At 37.6% G+C, this 13,337-nt stretch overlaps 1 protein-coding gene and 1 long non-coding RNA gene across 14 annotated transcripts in view; both read left to right on the forward strand.

Annotated features, from left to right (window-relative positions):
• The window catches only part of PARD3B (par-3 family cell polarity regulator beta), a 1,164,360-nt gene that overhangs the window by 231,051 nt on the left and 919,972 nt on the right, over positions 1-13,337 (forward strand). The gene's annotated exons all lie outside the window — the stretch shown is intronic.
• On the forward strand, positions 2,781-6,515 carry LOC129646674 (uncharacterized). The gene is made up of 2 exons (XR_008712111.1): positions 2,781-4,930; positions 5,955-6,515. It is a non-coding gene; the product is annotated as an uncharacterized LOC129646674 (long non-coding RNA).

Genomic DNA, 13,337 nt, shown 5'->3' on the forward strand with positions numbered 1-13,337 from the left:
AGTTCTGTGAATTTACAGCTTGGAATACTGCATGTCGTTAGTAGAAAAATTTTCCAACTCTGTCTTAGAAAATTTTAGCTGGCTTATTTATTTATGTATTTTTTAAGTTGAGCATCTACAAGTTACTTCGATTGTGAATGAATGGGTGGTACACATAAAGCAAAAACCCCAAATCTGATATTGGTACTTGAATAGGAGGATCTCTTCAAATATCAGCCCCCATGGCCTAATTCCAGCTGTGTCACTCAACAGGTGATTTTGAGCAAAAACATTAATCTCTATGCCTAGATTTTCACATCTGCAGAATGAGGATTGGATTCAATGAATCTCTAATTCCCCATTCAGCTCTGACAATGTTTGATTCTATTGTCACAAAGCAGAATACAATAAAATGCTTTATTCAAAATCTGGTGGTATAGTGTTCTTTAGTCTGGGCCCCTGGAATATATTCACTGGTCAGGGATGAAGTTCACAGTTATGTGTGTTCTGAATTATACACTTGAACCCTTGCAGACGGTGACCAATATCTGTAACATGCTTGTGACACTTGTGTGCCATAATCTGTAAGAGGCAATTGATGGTCCAGTCTGCTCTGTATATGTGCCAAAAGCAAGCCTCAGGCCACACACACTTGGGACCATGTGAATACAGGCATCTGTAGAATGCTGTGGCTTTCTGCTTGCCTGCTAGGAGTCCTGCAGTGAGCACAGCCTGGAAACAATGCCCATGTGAGACAGTTTCATCTTCATTGAGAAGAAAATTGCTTTGAGAACCTGAAGTGCGGCCCATGCCTTTCTGTGGTCCACTAGGGCCCAGCAAACACTCCATATGTATATTTGGCAGCTGGGGAGGAAAGAAGCAAAGAGACAACTTTGTGTGCATTCCACAAATTTTAAATGTTAGTAATTGACATGCAGTATAGCATATTGAATTAAGAATAATTGTAAGAGACAATGGAGCCCATAATGGTTAAGAGAGGGCAGTTGGAAGCTGCTATGAATGTAGAGTCCATGTATCTATTTGAATTATAGTTTTCTTCAGATATATGCCCTGGAGTAGTATCACTGGATCATATTGTAACTCTATTTTTAGTTTTTTAAGGACCCTCCATGCTGTTCTCTATAGTGGCTACACCAATTTACATTGACCTTCCGTTTTAAGCACAAGCTTCAGAGGTCACATATGACCTTCTGGCTTCCATTTTGTTGACCACTTAATTACAGGGCCACACTAGGCTTCAAAGGAGAATGTAAAATGCTCATTAATGTGATGAGTGTACAGTGAAGGGTTTGTTATTGAGAATGAGAGTATCTAGCGTCTATCCATAAACAGTACATTTTCAAGGCTGGAGTCCTAGGTTTTCTCAGTTAAGGTGCAAGTTTGTTGCTAAAATATTTATTTGCATATGATTTACATGTTTAAATATTCAATTTCTGTTATTGCTGTTTTAATTCCTATGTACACAAAAATGGATTGATGTCTCAGATGTGATTAAATGATAAAAATGGAATTAAAATATTAGCATCAGACTGAATTTAAAGCTATATAAAACATATAAGAAGGGATTCTGATAGTGTCATAATTTACCAGAGGCCTCTGAATAAGGAGTCATGTGAACAGCACGTATGACAGTAGGTATCTAGCATTCAGATTTCACTGGATTGGTGATCCATTGACTGATAGTCACCTGTTATGAACCTGTTAAAATGGTTTTTGCACTGTGAAGTTGATGATCTTTTTTCCCCTGAAGCCAGAATCTAAAACCCTAGAGCTATCACTCATAATTTCAGTCTTTTTTTGTGGCATAAGTCACAGTACTACGATGAAACTTGTCATCTAGCCCAAACACTAATAACAAACGTATGTAGAGGGGAAACAGATTAATTATTGGCAGAATTCCTTTGTTAAATGACACCTCATGCATCAGTGGCCTGCAGTGAGTAAAACAGCATTTGTTATTTTGTGTACTAACCTTTTCCTCACAGTGAGGCAAAAGAATTGAGGTGTGGAGACTGAATCTAGTTTGGAATAAATGAAATATATATATATATTTATTCATTTATTCACTCACTCAACAAATTTTTTAAGAGCCTACTGTGTTAAGAATTGTTCCAGAGAGACACTGGAAATACAGCAGTGAACAAGAGACCAAGCCGTTGCCCTCATAGAAAACTTACTTTCTAATGGAGAGTCAGTGACTGTTAGCCTTATCATTTAAGACCATGTGCTGCAGGAAGTGGTAGTGATTGTTTTGAGAGTTCTGCTATAGACTGAACAAGGTGGATTAGAATCTAATACGAAATCAGGAAAGTAAAACAGTTGTTTTGGCAGAGTTGTTTTGGCAGAGGGCAGGGGTGGGCTGAGGTTGATGTTGCCCTGTAAGTAAGAGTTTAACCCCAGTGCTTTTCCATATGCTGCTTTATTCTTGAAGAGTAGTTGCTTGTCAATAATATGCGCCCCACTTGAGGATTCAGGGATGAGGGAACTAGTGAAAACTGTGACTAGGATGAAATTGAAGCCACTAAGTATATATCTTGACGTTCTGGGTGAAGAAATGCAAGACTATTTTTTTCTCCTGTAAAAAAAAAATGCTTGCTGGCTGCCCAGTGGTAGAGGGACTCAGATGTTTATCTGAAAACATGGAATAAAAACATGTTTTATTGGTAATGGATTCATTTATTTAAGTGGCTTGCTTGGTTGGTATTTTTTCATGATATTCAGTTTCTTGAATACCTTGGCCCTACCTTTCCATGGGGCTTCTAAGATGGCTCAGTGGTAAAGAATCCACCTGCCAAGCAGGAGATGTGGGTTCAATCCCTGAATCAGGAAGATCTTCTGGAGAAGGGAATGGCACCCCACTCCAATATTCTTGCCTGGGAAATCCCATGGACAGTGAGTGGAGCCTGGCGGGTTACAGTCCATAAGGTATCAAAGAGTCAGACACAGCTGAGTGAGTGAGCACACACTCACCTTTTCATGGCTGCAATACCAAGCTGTCAGTCATGGAGAGTAGGTTATGGGGGTTTTGAAGAAAACTGACTACAAATATTTATCAAGAAGTTTATTTTTCCCCATTACTTTTATAATTTTCTTTAAGATATTGAATTTGAAAACCATAATTAAAAATCGATAGAAATGCTGCAGCAGAATATAAAGATTTATTTTTTATGTTAAAAGAGATCATTAGCTTTTGAGTGTGACAAGTGTTTCAACTGACTCTCTGAAAGCATATGTAAATGAGATCTCTCTCCATAATTACAAGTACATTAACTCCACATATCCTGAAGTCTGAGAGAATTGCCAAACATACCTTCACTCTGAATGTTCTATAATGATAGAGTTTCTAATTTAGATGAAGTAGTAAAAAAATTAACTAAACAGACATGAAATCTGACCTTTAGCTCATGTCAGATAAAGGTGCCTTAGTTAAAGATTTAAGCAGAAACTATCTCTTACTGATATGAAATTATTGTTAATTTTTAAAATTTTAATTTTTACTTAAAAATGCTGATGATTTTTCTTTGCTTGTCTAATAAGGTTGGTGTCTGTGTGTGCTAAACTTTTTTAAAGTGGATCAAAGATTCGTTAAGTTTGAGAAAAATCACTGTCTCCAGAGGAACAGAAATAAGACACACAAATAACAAGATGATGAAACAAAAAAAAAATTAGATGGACATGTAATGGACAATGACCTTTTACTTTCTCCTAAGTTTACAGGTTGATTTGTTGTTTGGGGAAGTCACTCCATCTGTGTTAGCTAGGCTTAGTTAGGGGAACTTGATTTTCTTCCATGTGGATTCTCTTTCCAGTTAGTTTTATCTAAAGCATAGCAGTTGGGTACCAAGATGGATTTTCCAAGAAAACTGACCCCAAAGTCAAACAACAGGAAAGAATGATTCAATGGATTGACATTATAAATACCTACTTCTGCTTTCAAACTAGATGGATTTATCTTGGTGGCCACTCCTTCAGCAGAGAGACTGAATGATATGCCTTTGAATGATGCTGCATTCTAAAAATAAATAAATACATAAAATGTTTTCACTTTATGTTTTTGGCTTCTGGAACATCATGAAATACAAGTGTTAACATAAAGGTTAAGGAAGATGATAGAAGACTAAAATAAACTCTTTGGAATTCTGACCTGTTGGCCAAAACTCAATCCCATGAACTTCATTGTGGAAATACAATGATTGTGGACTTAGGGTCAGGTTTACACCCTAGCTCTACCTCTAATGAAGTCTATAATCAATGGCCTTTTGGCCAAAGCAAGTTGAGTGGCCATGCCGAGAGTCAGAATGAGAGAGGACTACACAGAGGAATCAATCACCCAAGTATGTTTCACTAGGACCCACCGATGAAATAATCTGCTACAAATGTAGAAAGCAAGAAGCCTCTGATTTGTAATGTTTATATTTCAGATGATACTTTGAGGAGTTGTTATCTTGAGAGGTGGGATAAGTTTAAATTGTGAAAGTTTGAATTACTCTATGAATATGAGAAGCTGGCTATCTTAGGGCTGTGGGTCTCAACTTCGGCTGCACGTTAGAATCACTTGGAGAACACTGAAAATTTCAGGTGCTTGATTGCATCCCAGGCCAATTAACTGAAACTTCCTAGGAGTTGACTCAGGTGTGAATATATTTTAAGGTTCTTTGGCAGCATTGCAAAGTTCAGTCACAATAGAGAATCACTGGTTTGAGGGTGTGTTTCTGTTGAGATGGACTAGAAGGAGAATATCTATGTCTTTTCTTGGCATCACTGATGGAGATTAAATGCTTGCCATGTGTGCAGTGAATAAAGGATCAAGCATGGCATGCTGTATGGTTTGTCAGGCTCCCAGGTTATGACTTCTGGTTGTTCCAAAAACCTGTTTTTCCTGAGATATCAGCTGGATCTTATTTCTACTCTCCCCAAAACACTAAAGTGGGTCAGTATTTTTCCCTTACATTACAATTTGACATTACAATGTCTTATATGAATATATCTGGTTTGAGGTCCTCAGTTTTCCATCTCTGATGTTCCTCTTCCTTACTTATGTCTCCTGTAGACTTGTTACCATCCTCCTATGACTTCTCTCCAAACTCTGACTCTTAACCATCTTTCCACTTCTCAGAGCAGATGTCTTGCTAACATCTAAACTATATGACAGTCTCCTTCTAACATCTCAGCTATATGGGAGTCTCCCTCTTGTCCTTTCTCCTTGCATTTTGCTCAGACTAATTCTTTATGACTGCAATTCTATTTTTGTTCTGCTTTCCACAAAATTAAAACTTAATTGTGTAGGTTTGTCTATCTATGGTTAGCCATACCTTTATTTTTTTTATGATAATTTATTTCAAAATGTAATATATGTACCTGATAAAACTTTGCACATAAGTATAAAATAGAAACTCTTTTTTCATGCCCACCCACACTCTAATTCCATCAAAGAACCTCAGTGCTTTATCATATGTCCTTCCAGAAAAGCTCTAGGCATATATGAAAAATTATATACATATTTTAAAATATATAGCAATGGGATTTAGTATAATGTTCTAAACTTTGTTTTTAAATGTAATAGATCTTGGGGCTTTTGTCATATTTTGGCTTTTGATAATTTATTGTAGGACTATAGCAGCATTTATTTAAACGATCCATTTTGGGTAGCATTTACTTTTTTCCCAGTTAACTGTTATTTCCAACGTATATCTTCATGAGAATGTATATACTAATAGCAGGGGAATTGCTTAATTAAATGGTACCTGTGCTTAAATTTTGATAGCTATTATCAAAGTGTCTTCCAAAGAGATACTAATAATTTTATATTTCCACAGTAGTTTATAAGAATACCTGTTTTCCCACATCTTCATCCACACTGGATTTTAACCAACTTTTTATATTTTGCTTTAGTTTAGGCCATTATCTTGTATGAACTATTGGAATAATCTATTTTCTCTGCTTACCCTCTACAGAGACATTAGCAGAGTGTGGCATCCATGGAAGATTCCCTGCAAATGTCAGAGCAGTAGACTTGACTGGATGAAAGAACAGATCACAAAATGTCTACTCTTGTTAATCACAGTCACAAAAATCCAATGTAATATAAATATTCCATGGTGCTACTTTGGAACTATACCCTATCCTAAAATAAAAGTAACCAGATAGTCTGTACCAGGCATATATATATATTTAATATATTTAAAAAGCTGAACAGAGTACTAGAAATCTACCAGCAGTTCTGATGCTGGAATGATACTTTGTACCCTGTGGGTTGTAGCAGTTTTTAAGAGTTATATACATGTAATTAACATTTTCTTTAAAACCCTGTTTGAAAATATCTTTGCTTATTTGGATTCTGTGGGGATTTCCTCTTGTATACAGATAATATAATACATGATGCATGAAAAAGATAGTCTGACACATGGAGTGGAATACTTAGAAAAGTCCGAAAAATTACTGCTTGTATAATAAAAACTGACATTGAACAATATTTTATTATATTGTGATTAAAAAATCATGACTTTATGAATTACATTTTATATCTGGCCACTGTAGTTTTTCTTTTAATATATTGAAACTATTTTATTAATGAGGAAATTTAATATTTTGAAACTTTTATCAAAGGGCAAATATAATTTTTGTGGTTCTTTGTTAGACTTATCTGTCTCTTAAATAACTTGCCATTTTTTAACAGTGATAGAAAATGTGGAAAACTGTATTATGCTCTTTAGGATTGTAAGAGATATTTATTGTATTTGAGTATATTAATAGGAAATTATTGACTTAGTGGGTAAAAGATTAGTATGCCTTTCCTTTTCAAAACATTCATTATTCATCACAGATGAGAGTTAAGTTGTATTTTTAACACGTATTCATGAAGCTGAAGGTATACAATCTCTGTCTATTGATAAATGCCTAATTGCCTTCAGGGGTTCTTCTTTCTACCTGTTGAAGAAGAGCTTCTAGCTGCTGCTGCTGCTGCTGCTAAGTCACTTCAGTCATGTCCGACTCTGTGCGACCCTATAGACGGCAGCCCACCAGGCCCCACCGTCCCTGGGATTCTCCAGGCAAGAACACTGGAGTGGGTTGCCATTTCCTCCTCCAATGCATGAAAGTGAAAAGTGAAAGTGAAGTCGCTCAGTCATGCCCGACTCTTAGCGACCCCATGGACTGCAGCCTACCAGGCTCCTCCGTCCATGGGATTTTCCAGGCAAGAGCTTCTGGATAGCTACCTAAATTATTGACTCTCTTCCATATTCTAGTACTTGTACTAGGTATTGCCTAGAGAACGCACTGGTCATAGCAAACACCCTCTTCCAACAACACAAGAGAAGATTCTACACATGGACATCACCAGATCATACCGAAATCAGATTGATTATGTTCTTTGCAGCAGAAGATGGAGAAGCTCTATACAGTCAGCAAACACAAGACTAAGAGCTGACTGTGGCTCAGATCATGAACTCCTTATTGCCAAATTCAGACTGATATTGAAGAAAGTAGGGAAAACCACTAGACCATTCAGTTATGACCTAAATCAAATCCAATGTGATTTTACAGTGGAAGTGGCAAATAGATTCATGGGATTAAACTTGGTAGACAGAGTGCCTGAAGAACTACGGATGGAAGTTCTTGACATTGTATAGGAGGCAGTGGTCAAAACAATCTCCAAGAAAAAGAAATGTAAAAAGGCAAAATGGTTGTCTGAGGAGGCCTTACAAATAGCTGAGAAAAGAAGTGAAAGGCAAAGGCAAATGGGAAAAGGAAAGATATATCCATCTGGATGAAGTGTTTCAAAGAATAGCAAGGAGAGATAAAGCCTTTCTCAGTGGTCAACGCAAAGAAATAGAGGAAAACAATAGAATGGCAAAGACTAGAGATCTCTTCAAGAAAATTTGAGATACCAAGGGAACATTTCATGCAAAGATGGGCTCGATAAAGGACAGAAATGCTATGGACCTAACAGAAGTGGAAGATATTAAGAAGAGGTAGCCCCAGAACTATATAAAAAAAATCTTTATGACACAGATAACCATGATGGTCTGATCACTCACCTAGAGCCAGACATCCTGGAATGCTAAGTCAAGTGGGCCTTAGGACAAAGCTAGTGGAGGTGATGGAATTCCTGTTGAGCTATTTCAAATCCTAAAAGATGATGCTGTGAAAGCGCTGCACTCAATGTGCCAGCAAATTTGGAAAACTCAGCAGTGGCCACAGGACTGGAAAAGGTCAGTTTTCATTCCAATCCCAAAGAAAGGCAATGCCAAAGAATGTTCAAACTGCTGCACAATTGCACTCTTCTCACACGCTAGTAAAGTAATGCTCAAAATTCTCCAAGCCAGGCTTCAACAGTAAGTGAACCATGAACTTCCAGATGTACAAGCTGGATTTAGAAAAGGCAGTGTAACCAGAGATGACATTTCTAGCATCTTTTGGATCATTGAAAAAGCAAGTGAGTTCCAGAAAAAATCTACTTCTGCTTTACTGATTATGCCAAAGCCTTTGTGTGGATCACAACAAATTGTGGAACATTTTTAAAGATTTGGGAATACCAGACCAACTTACCTGCCTCCTAAGAAATCTCTATGCAGGTCAAAAAGCAACAGTTAGAACCAGGCATGGAACAATGGACTGGATCCAAATTGGGAAAGGAGTATGTCAAGGCTGAATAGTGTCACTCTGCTTATTTAACTTATATGCAGAGAACATCATGCAAAATGCCAAGTTGGCAAGCTGGAATCAAGATTGCTGGGAAAAATATCAATAATCTCAGACATGCAGATGACAGCACCCTTACTGAAGAAAGCAAAGAGGAACTAAAGAGCCTCTTGATGAATATGAAAGAGGAGAGTGAAAAAGCTGGCTTAAAACTCAACATTCAAGAAACGAAGATCATGGCATCTGGTCCCATCACTTCATGGTAAATAGATGGGGAAGGAATGGAAACAGTGACAGACCTTATTTTCTTGGGCTCCAAAATCACTGCAGATGGTGACTGTAGCCATGAAATTAAAAGATGCTTGCTCCTTGGAAGAATAGCTATGACCAATCTAGACAGCATATTAAAAAGCAGAAACATTACTTTGCCAACAGTTCCATCTAGTCAAAGCTTTGGTTTATCCAATAGTCATGTATGAATGTGAGAGTTGGACCATAAGAAAGTTGAATGCTGAAGAATTGATGCATTTGAATTGTGGTGTTGGAGAAGACTCTTGAGAATCCCTTGGACTGAAAGGAGATCAAACCAGTCAATCATAAAGGAAATCATTCCTGAATATTCATTGGAAGGACTCATGCTGAAGCTGTAGCTCCAATACTTTGGCCACCTGATGCGAAGAGCTGACTCATTGGAAAAGACCCTGATGCTGGGAAAGATTGAAGGCAGGGGGAGAAGGGGACAACAGAAGATGAGATGGCTGGATGGCATTACCGACTCAATGGACATTTGTTTGAGCAAGCTCTGGGAATTAGTGATGTACAGGGAAGCCTGGCATGCTGTAGTCCATAGATTGGCAAAGAGTTGGACACGCCTGAACTGAACTAAATGGATTTTATATTATACATATTCTTGTTTTTAATCTTTACAAGGTCCTGTTGAAGTGTTACCACATTTTTTGGCTAACATGGTTAAGCCTCCGTTAGATTAAGTAACTCCGCGATTGATTATAGACTTCATTAGTGGCAGAGCTAGGGTTCAGTCATTGTATGTCCACAGTGATTGTGGGATGGAGTTTTGGCCAACAGGTCAGCATTCCAAAGAGCTTATTTTAGCCTTCCATCAACTTCCTTAACCTTGTGTATCACTTGAGCTTCATGATGTTCCAGAAGCTAAAAAATGGGAATGGTTACACTTTTTGGCTCTTTTTAGAATGCAGCGTCATTCAAAAGCACATCATTCAGTCTCTTTGCTGAAGGAGTGTCCACCAAGATAAAGCCACCTACGTTTTTATAAAACCACCTACATTATAAATAATGTCAAGCCATTGAATCAGGCTTTCCTATGATTTGACTTCTAAGGGATCAGATTCAAGAGAGAGAGAATTCAGTGTGTGGTCAGTTTTGAACTGGCTATTATTTTCCTTTTATTAAATTCTCTCACAGATTTTCTTTGATAAAGGGAACTTTTATTTCTGTGTGAGAACTACAAAAAATAGATTTCATAGTTTCTTTAAAATGTAATTTCTTACCACCACAATTTCAATCATTTTATCACGGTTGAGATGTATTAAAATGGTTTTTAAAAATTTTGTTTGTAAAATATGATTGTTCACTCAGTTTTTGTATGTAAGACAAGGTATTTTTCCTTATTTCAGTTTTAATGAAACACCATGTCAAAAAGAAACTTATCTGAAAATAGTTATAAGACCTTTAAATTTTGTGATATTTTGAAATAGAGTACATGATATAGTTATAATATGTATGTGAATCAGGCTCTCAGTTTGAAAAATCTCTTGTTTACTCTCTGAGGCTCCTGGGATGGGTGTTGTCATTATCTTTATTATCTGAGGAAAATGTCTTATCTTGCCATTGAGCCCACAATCTTCCTTTTTAATCAGATAACACTTATTAATTAAATAAAGATTTTTCTAAAGCCAAATCAAATAAATTTCTAGAAACCTCACAAGAGGCAGGATTTACATTTATTTATACTTAACATTGAACTTTGAAACATATGTAAATATAATTTGCGTTGAGTTAGAAGTGATCTGTATGTTGATTTTTTTTTTTTTTTTAAGATGTCAATTCCAGTAGTATGGGCATGGGAGTTTTAGTTTCTTTGATGTTTTGAATCAATGACTTTTTTCCATTTACTACTATTGTTACATATTTTCTTTAGTATGCATGAGGGAACTTAGCTGTCAACCACTCCTCTTGCTTTGGTTCACAGGTTCCCTGCACTGCCCCCTGGCTTTCATATTTGTTGCAACTCTATGTGTGAAAGTTGCTCAGCCATATTAGACTCTTTGCAACCCTTAGAACTATGCAGTGAGTGAGTGAAGTTGCTCAGTCGTGTCCGACTCTTTGCGACCCCATGGACTGTAGCCTACAAGGCTCCTCTGTCCATGGAATTTTCCAGGCAAGAGTACTGGAGTGGGTTGCCATTTCCTTCTCCAGGGAATCTTCCCGACTTAGGGATCGAACCTGGGTCTCCCACATTGCAGGCAGATGCTTTACCGTCTGAGCCAACTATACAGTCCATGGAATTCTCCAGGCCAGAATACTGGAGTGGGTAGCCTTTCCCTTCTCCAGGGGATCTTCCCAACCCAGGTCTCCCGCATTGCAGCTGGATTCTTTACCAGCTAAGCCCACAAGGGAAGCCCAAGAATACGAGTGGGTTTCCTATTCCTTCTCCAGGGGATCTTCCTGACCCAGGAATTGAACTGGAGTTTCCTGCATTGTAGGCGGATTCTGTACCAACTGAGCTATCAGGGAAGCCCTGCAACCCTATACATTGCTGTACTATGTCTTTGTGGATATGTGTCTCTTGGCTTCACTCAGCAGGAGCATCATGCGCTGGAAAGTGCATTTCACTGTTGACAACACTTCTGCTGTTGCATCCAGCTAAATCTGATCTACTTAAAACAAAGCCAAAATATTCCCCATGTAAAGTTTCCACATACAGACGAAGATTACTTTGTGTTTGTCCTTTTAATTTAATTTTGTGGATTAAAGGCTTAACTCTCTGCATATTTTGAGTAAGTGCATTTTTCAGGACTGACACATAGGCAACTTTGCCTGGGTAAATTGGTTTCCTGGCTACATGAGCAAAAGACTCAGAATTCTTCAAAATACAAGAGTTATATATTTTTTTCAAATGGATACTAGTTTTCAGTGAACTGAAGGTGGCTCTTACTGAAAGTAAAATTGATTTAAAAATGTTTTAGGACTTCATGAAATTATTTTTTAAAGGAGATAAATGGTACATTCTTACTGTCAATAGTAGAAATTCCAGTTGATGCATAGCATGAGTTTTTTTCTTCAAGATATTTCACGTACACAAATTATACCATGAGCTCTGAAGAATATTTGTGGCACTCTCAAGGATAACCCTGCTTAAATATTAAGTCTCATTGACTTGGTGAAAATATGTAATAGTGTACACCAGGCTATGCATTTTGGTTCAGTAGTTTTGTATTTATAATGGATAAAGATAATATATATCAGTTGTTTATTAGACCAGCTTTTCTTCCATGGTTATACAATAATTAGCTTCTGTATCAACATAATACTTAGCAAATGAGTATTTGGCCTGTACTTAGGATATTTGGGCTTCCCTGGTGGCTCAGAGGTTAAAGCGTCTGCTTGGTATGTGGGAGACCCGGGGTTCTATCCCTGGGTCGGAAATATCCCCTGGAGAAGGAAATGGCACCCCACTCCAGTACTCTTGCCTGGAGAATCCCATGGAGGGAGGAGCTTGGTAGGCTACAGTCCATGGAGTCGCAAAGAGTCGGACATGACTGAGCGACTTCACTTTCACTTTCTAGGATATTTACTTTTCTAGAAATCGAATTTCTTTTTCTGTGGAAAGATTTCTTCACAATTTTGATAGCTTTTACCAAGAACTTTTTTTAAACCTTGAATAAATGGAGGAACATACCACATACCTGGATGTTGATACTAGATTTTATAATAACTTAAATCTGGGCAAGAAGGCTGCCTGACTTGCAGGCTGAATTTGGCATACAGGGGTATGTGTGTGTGTAGTGAATTTTTCATTAAATTTAAAATATGTTTGGAGATAGCAGACATTCTGTAACTGCAAAAGTTAACTCCATTTCCTCTCATATAACACTGTTTTCCCTCATTCATTTATGTTACCTTCCTGACTTCTAGAATCAGTGGAGGTTCTGACCATTAAAAAAGATCAATTTAGGATGATCTGATGTATTTTATGTAATGCTAGTTAATATTCCAGTGAGATTTAGTGGGGGAAGAGGATCCATTTAAAGGTCATCTCCTGGACCATTTTCTGGGTTATAGAGAGAAAGGGAAATGGAGATTTACCACCAGCCAGCTTTTAATTTTTTCCTTTTTTTGATTAGCAAAGTGGGTTTTAACTGGGAAAATAGCTTACTCTGTAGGATGTAACTGTCTTGACTTTAAGGTAGAATAGGAATAAATTGGTTCCTCTGGGGGAATGGTGATTGTGCAGTGGGTTCTCAGTATATAGGCACCAGAGCAGCATCAGCATCATGTGGTAACTGCTTTTATGGGAAAACACTCAGCTGTCTTCCAAACCTACTGAATCAGAAACTCTAAGGTGGAGACCAACAGTCTGAGTTTTAATAAGCCTTCCAGGGTATTCTGCTGCTGCTGCTCCGTCGCTTCAGTTGTGTCCGACTCTGTGCGACCCC

This window comes from Bubalus kerabau, chromosome 3 (assembly GCF_029407905.1).
Source record: "Bubalus kerabau isolate K-KA32 ecotype Philippines breed swamp buffalo chromosome 3, PCC_UOA_SB_1v2, whole genome shotgun sequence".
Classification (NCBI taxonomy): Eukaryota; Metazoa; Chordata; class Mammalia; order Artiodactyla; family Bovidae; genus Bubalus; species Bubalus kerabau.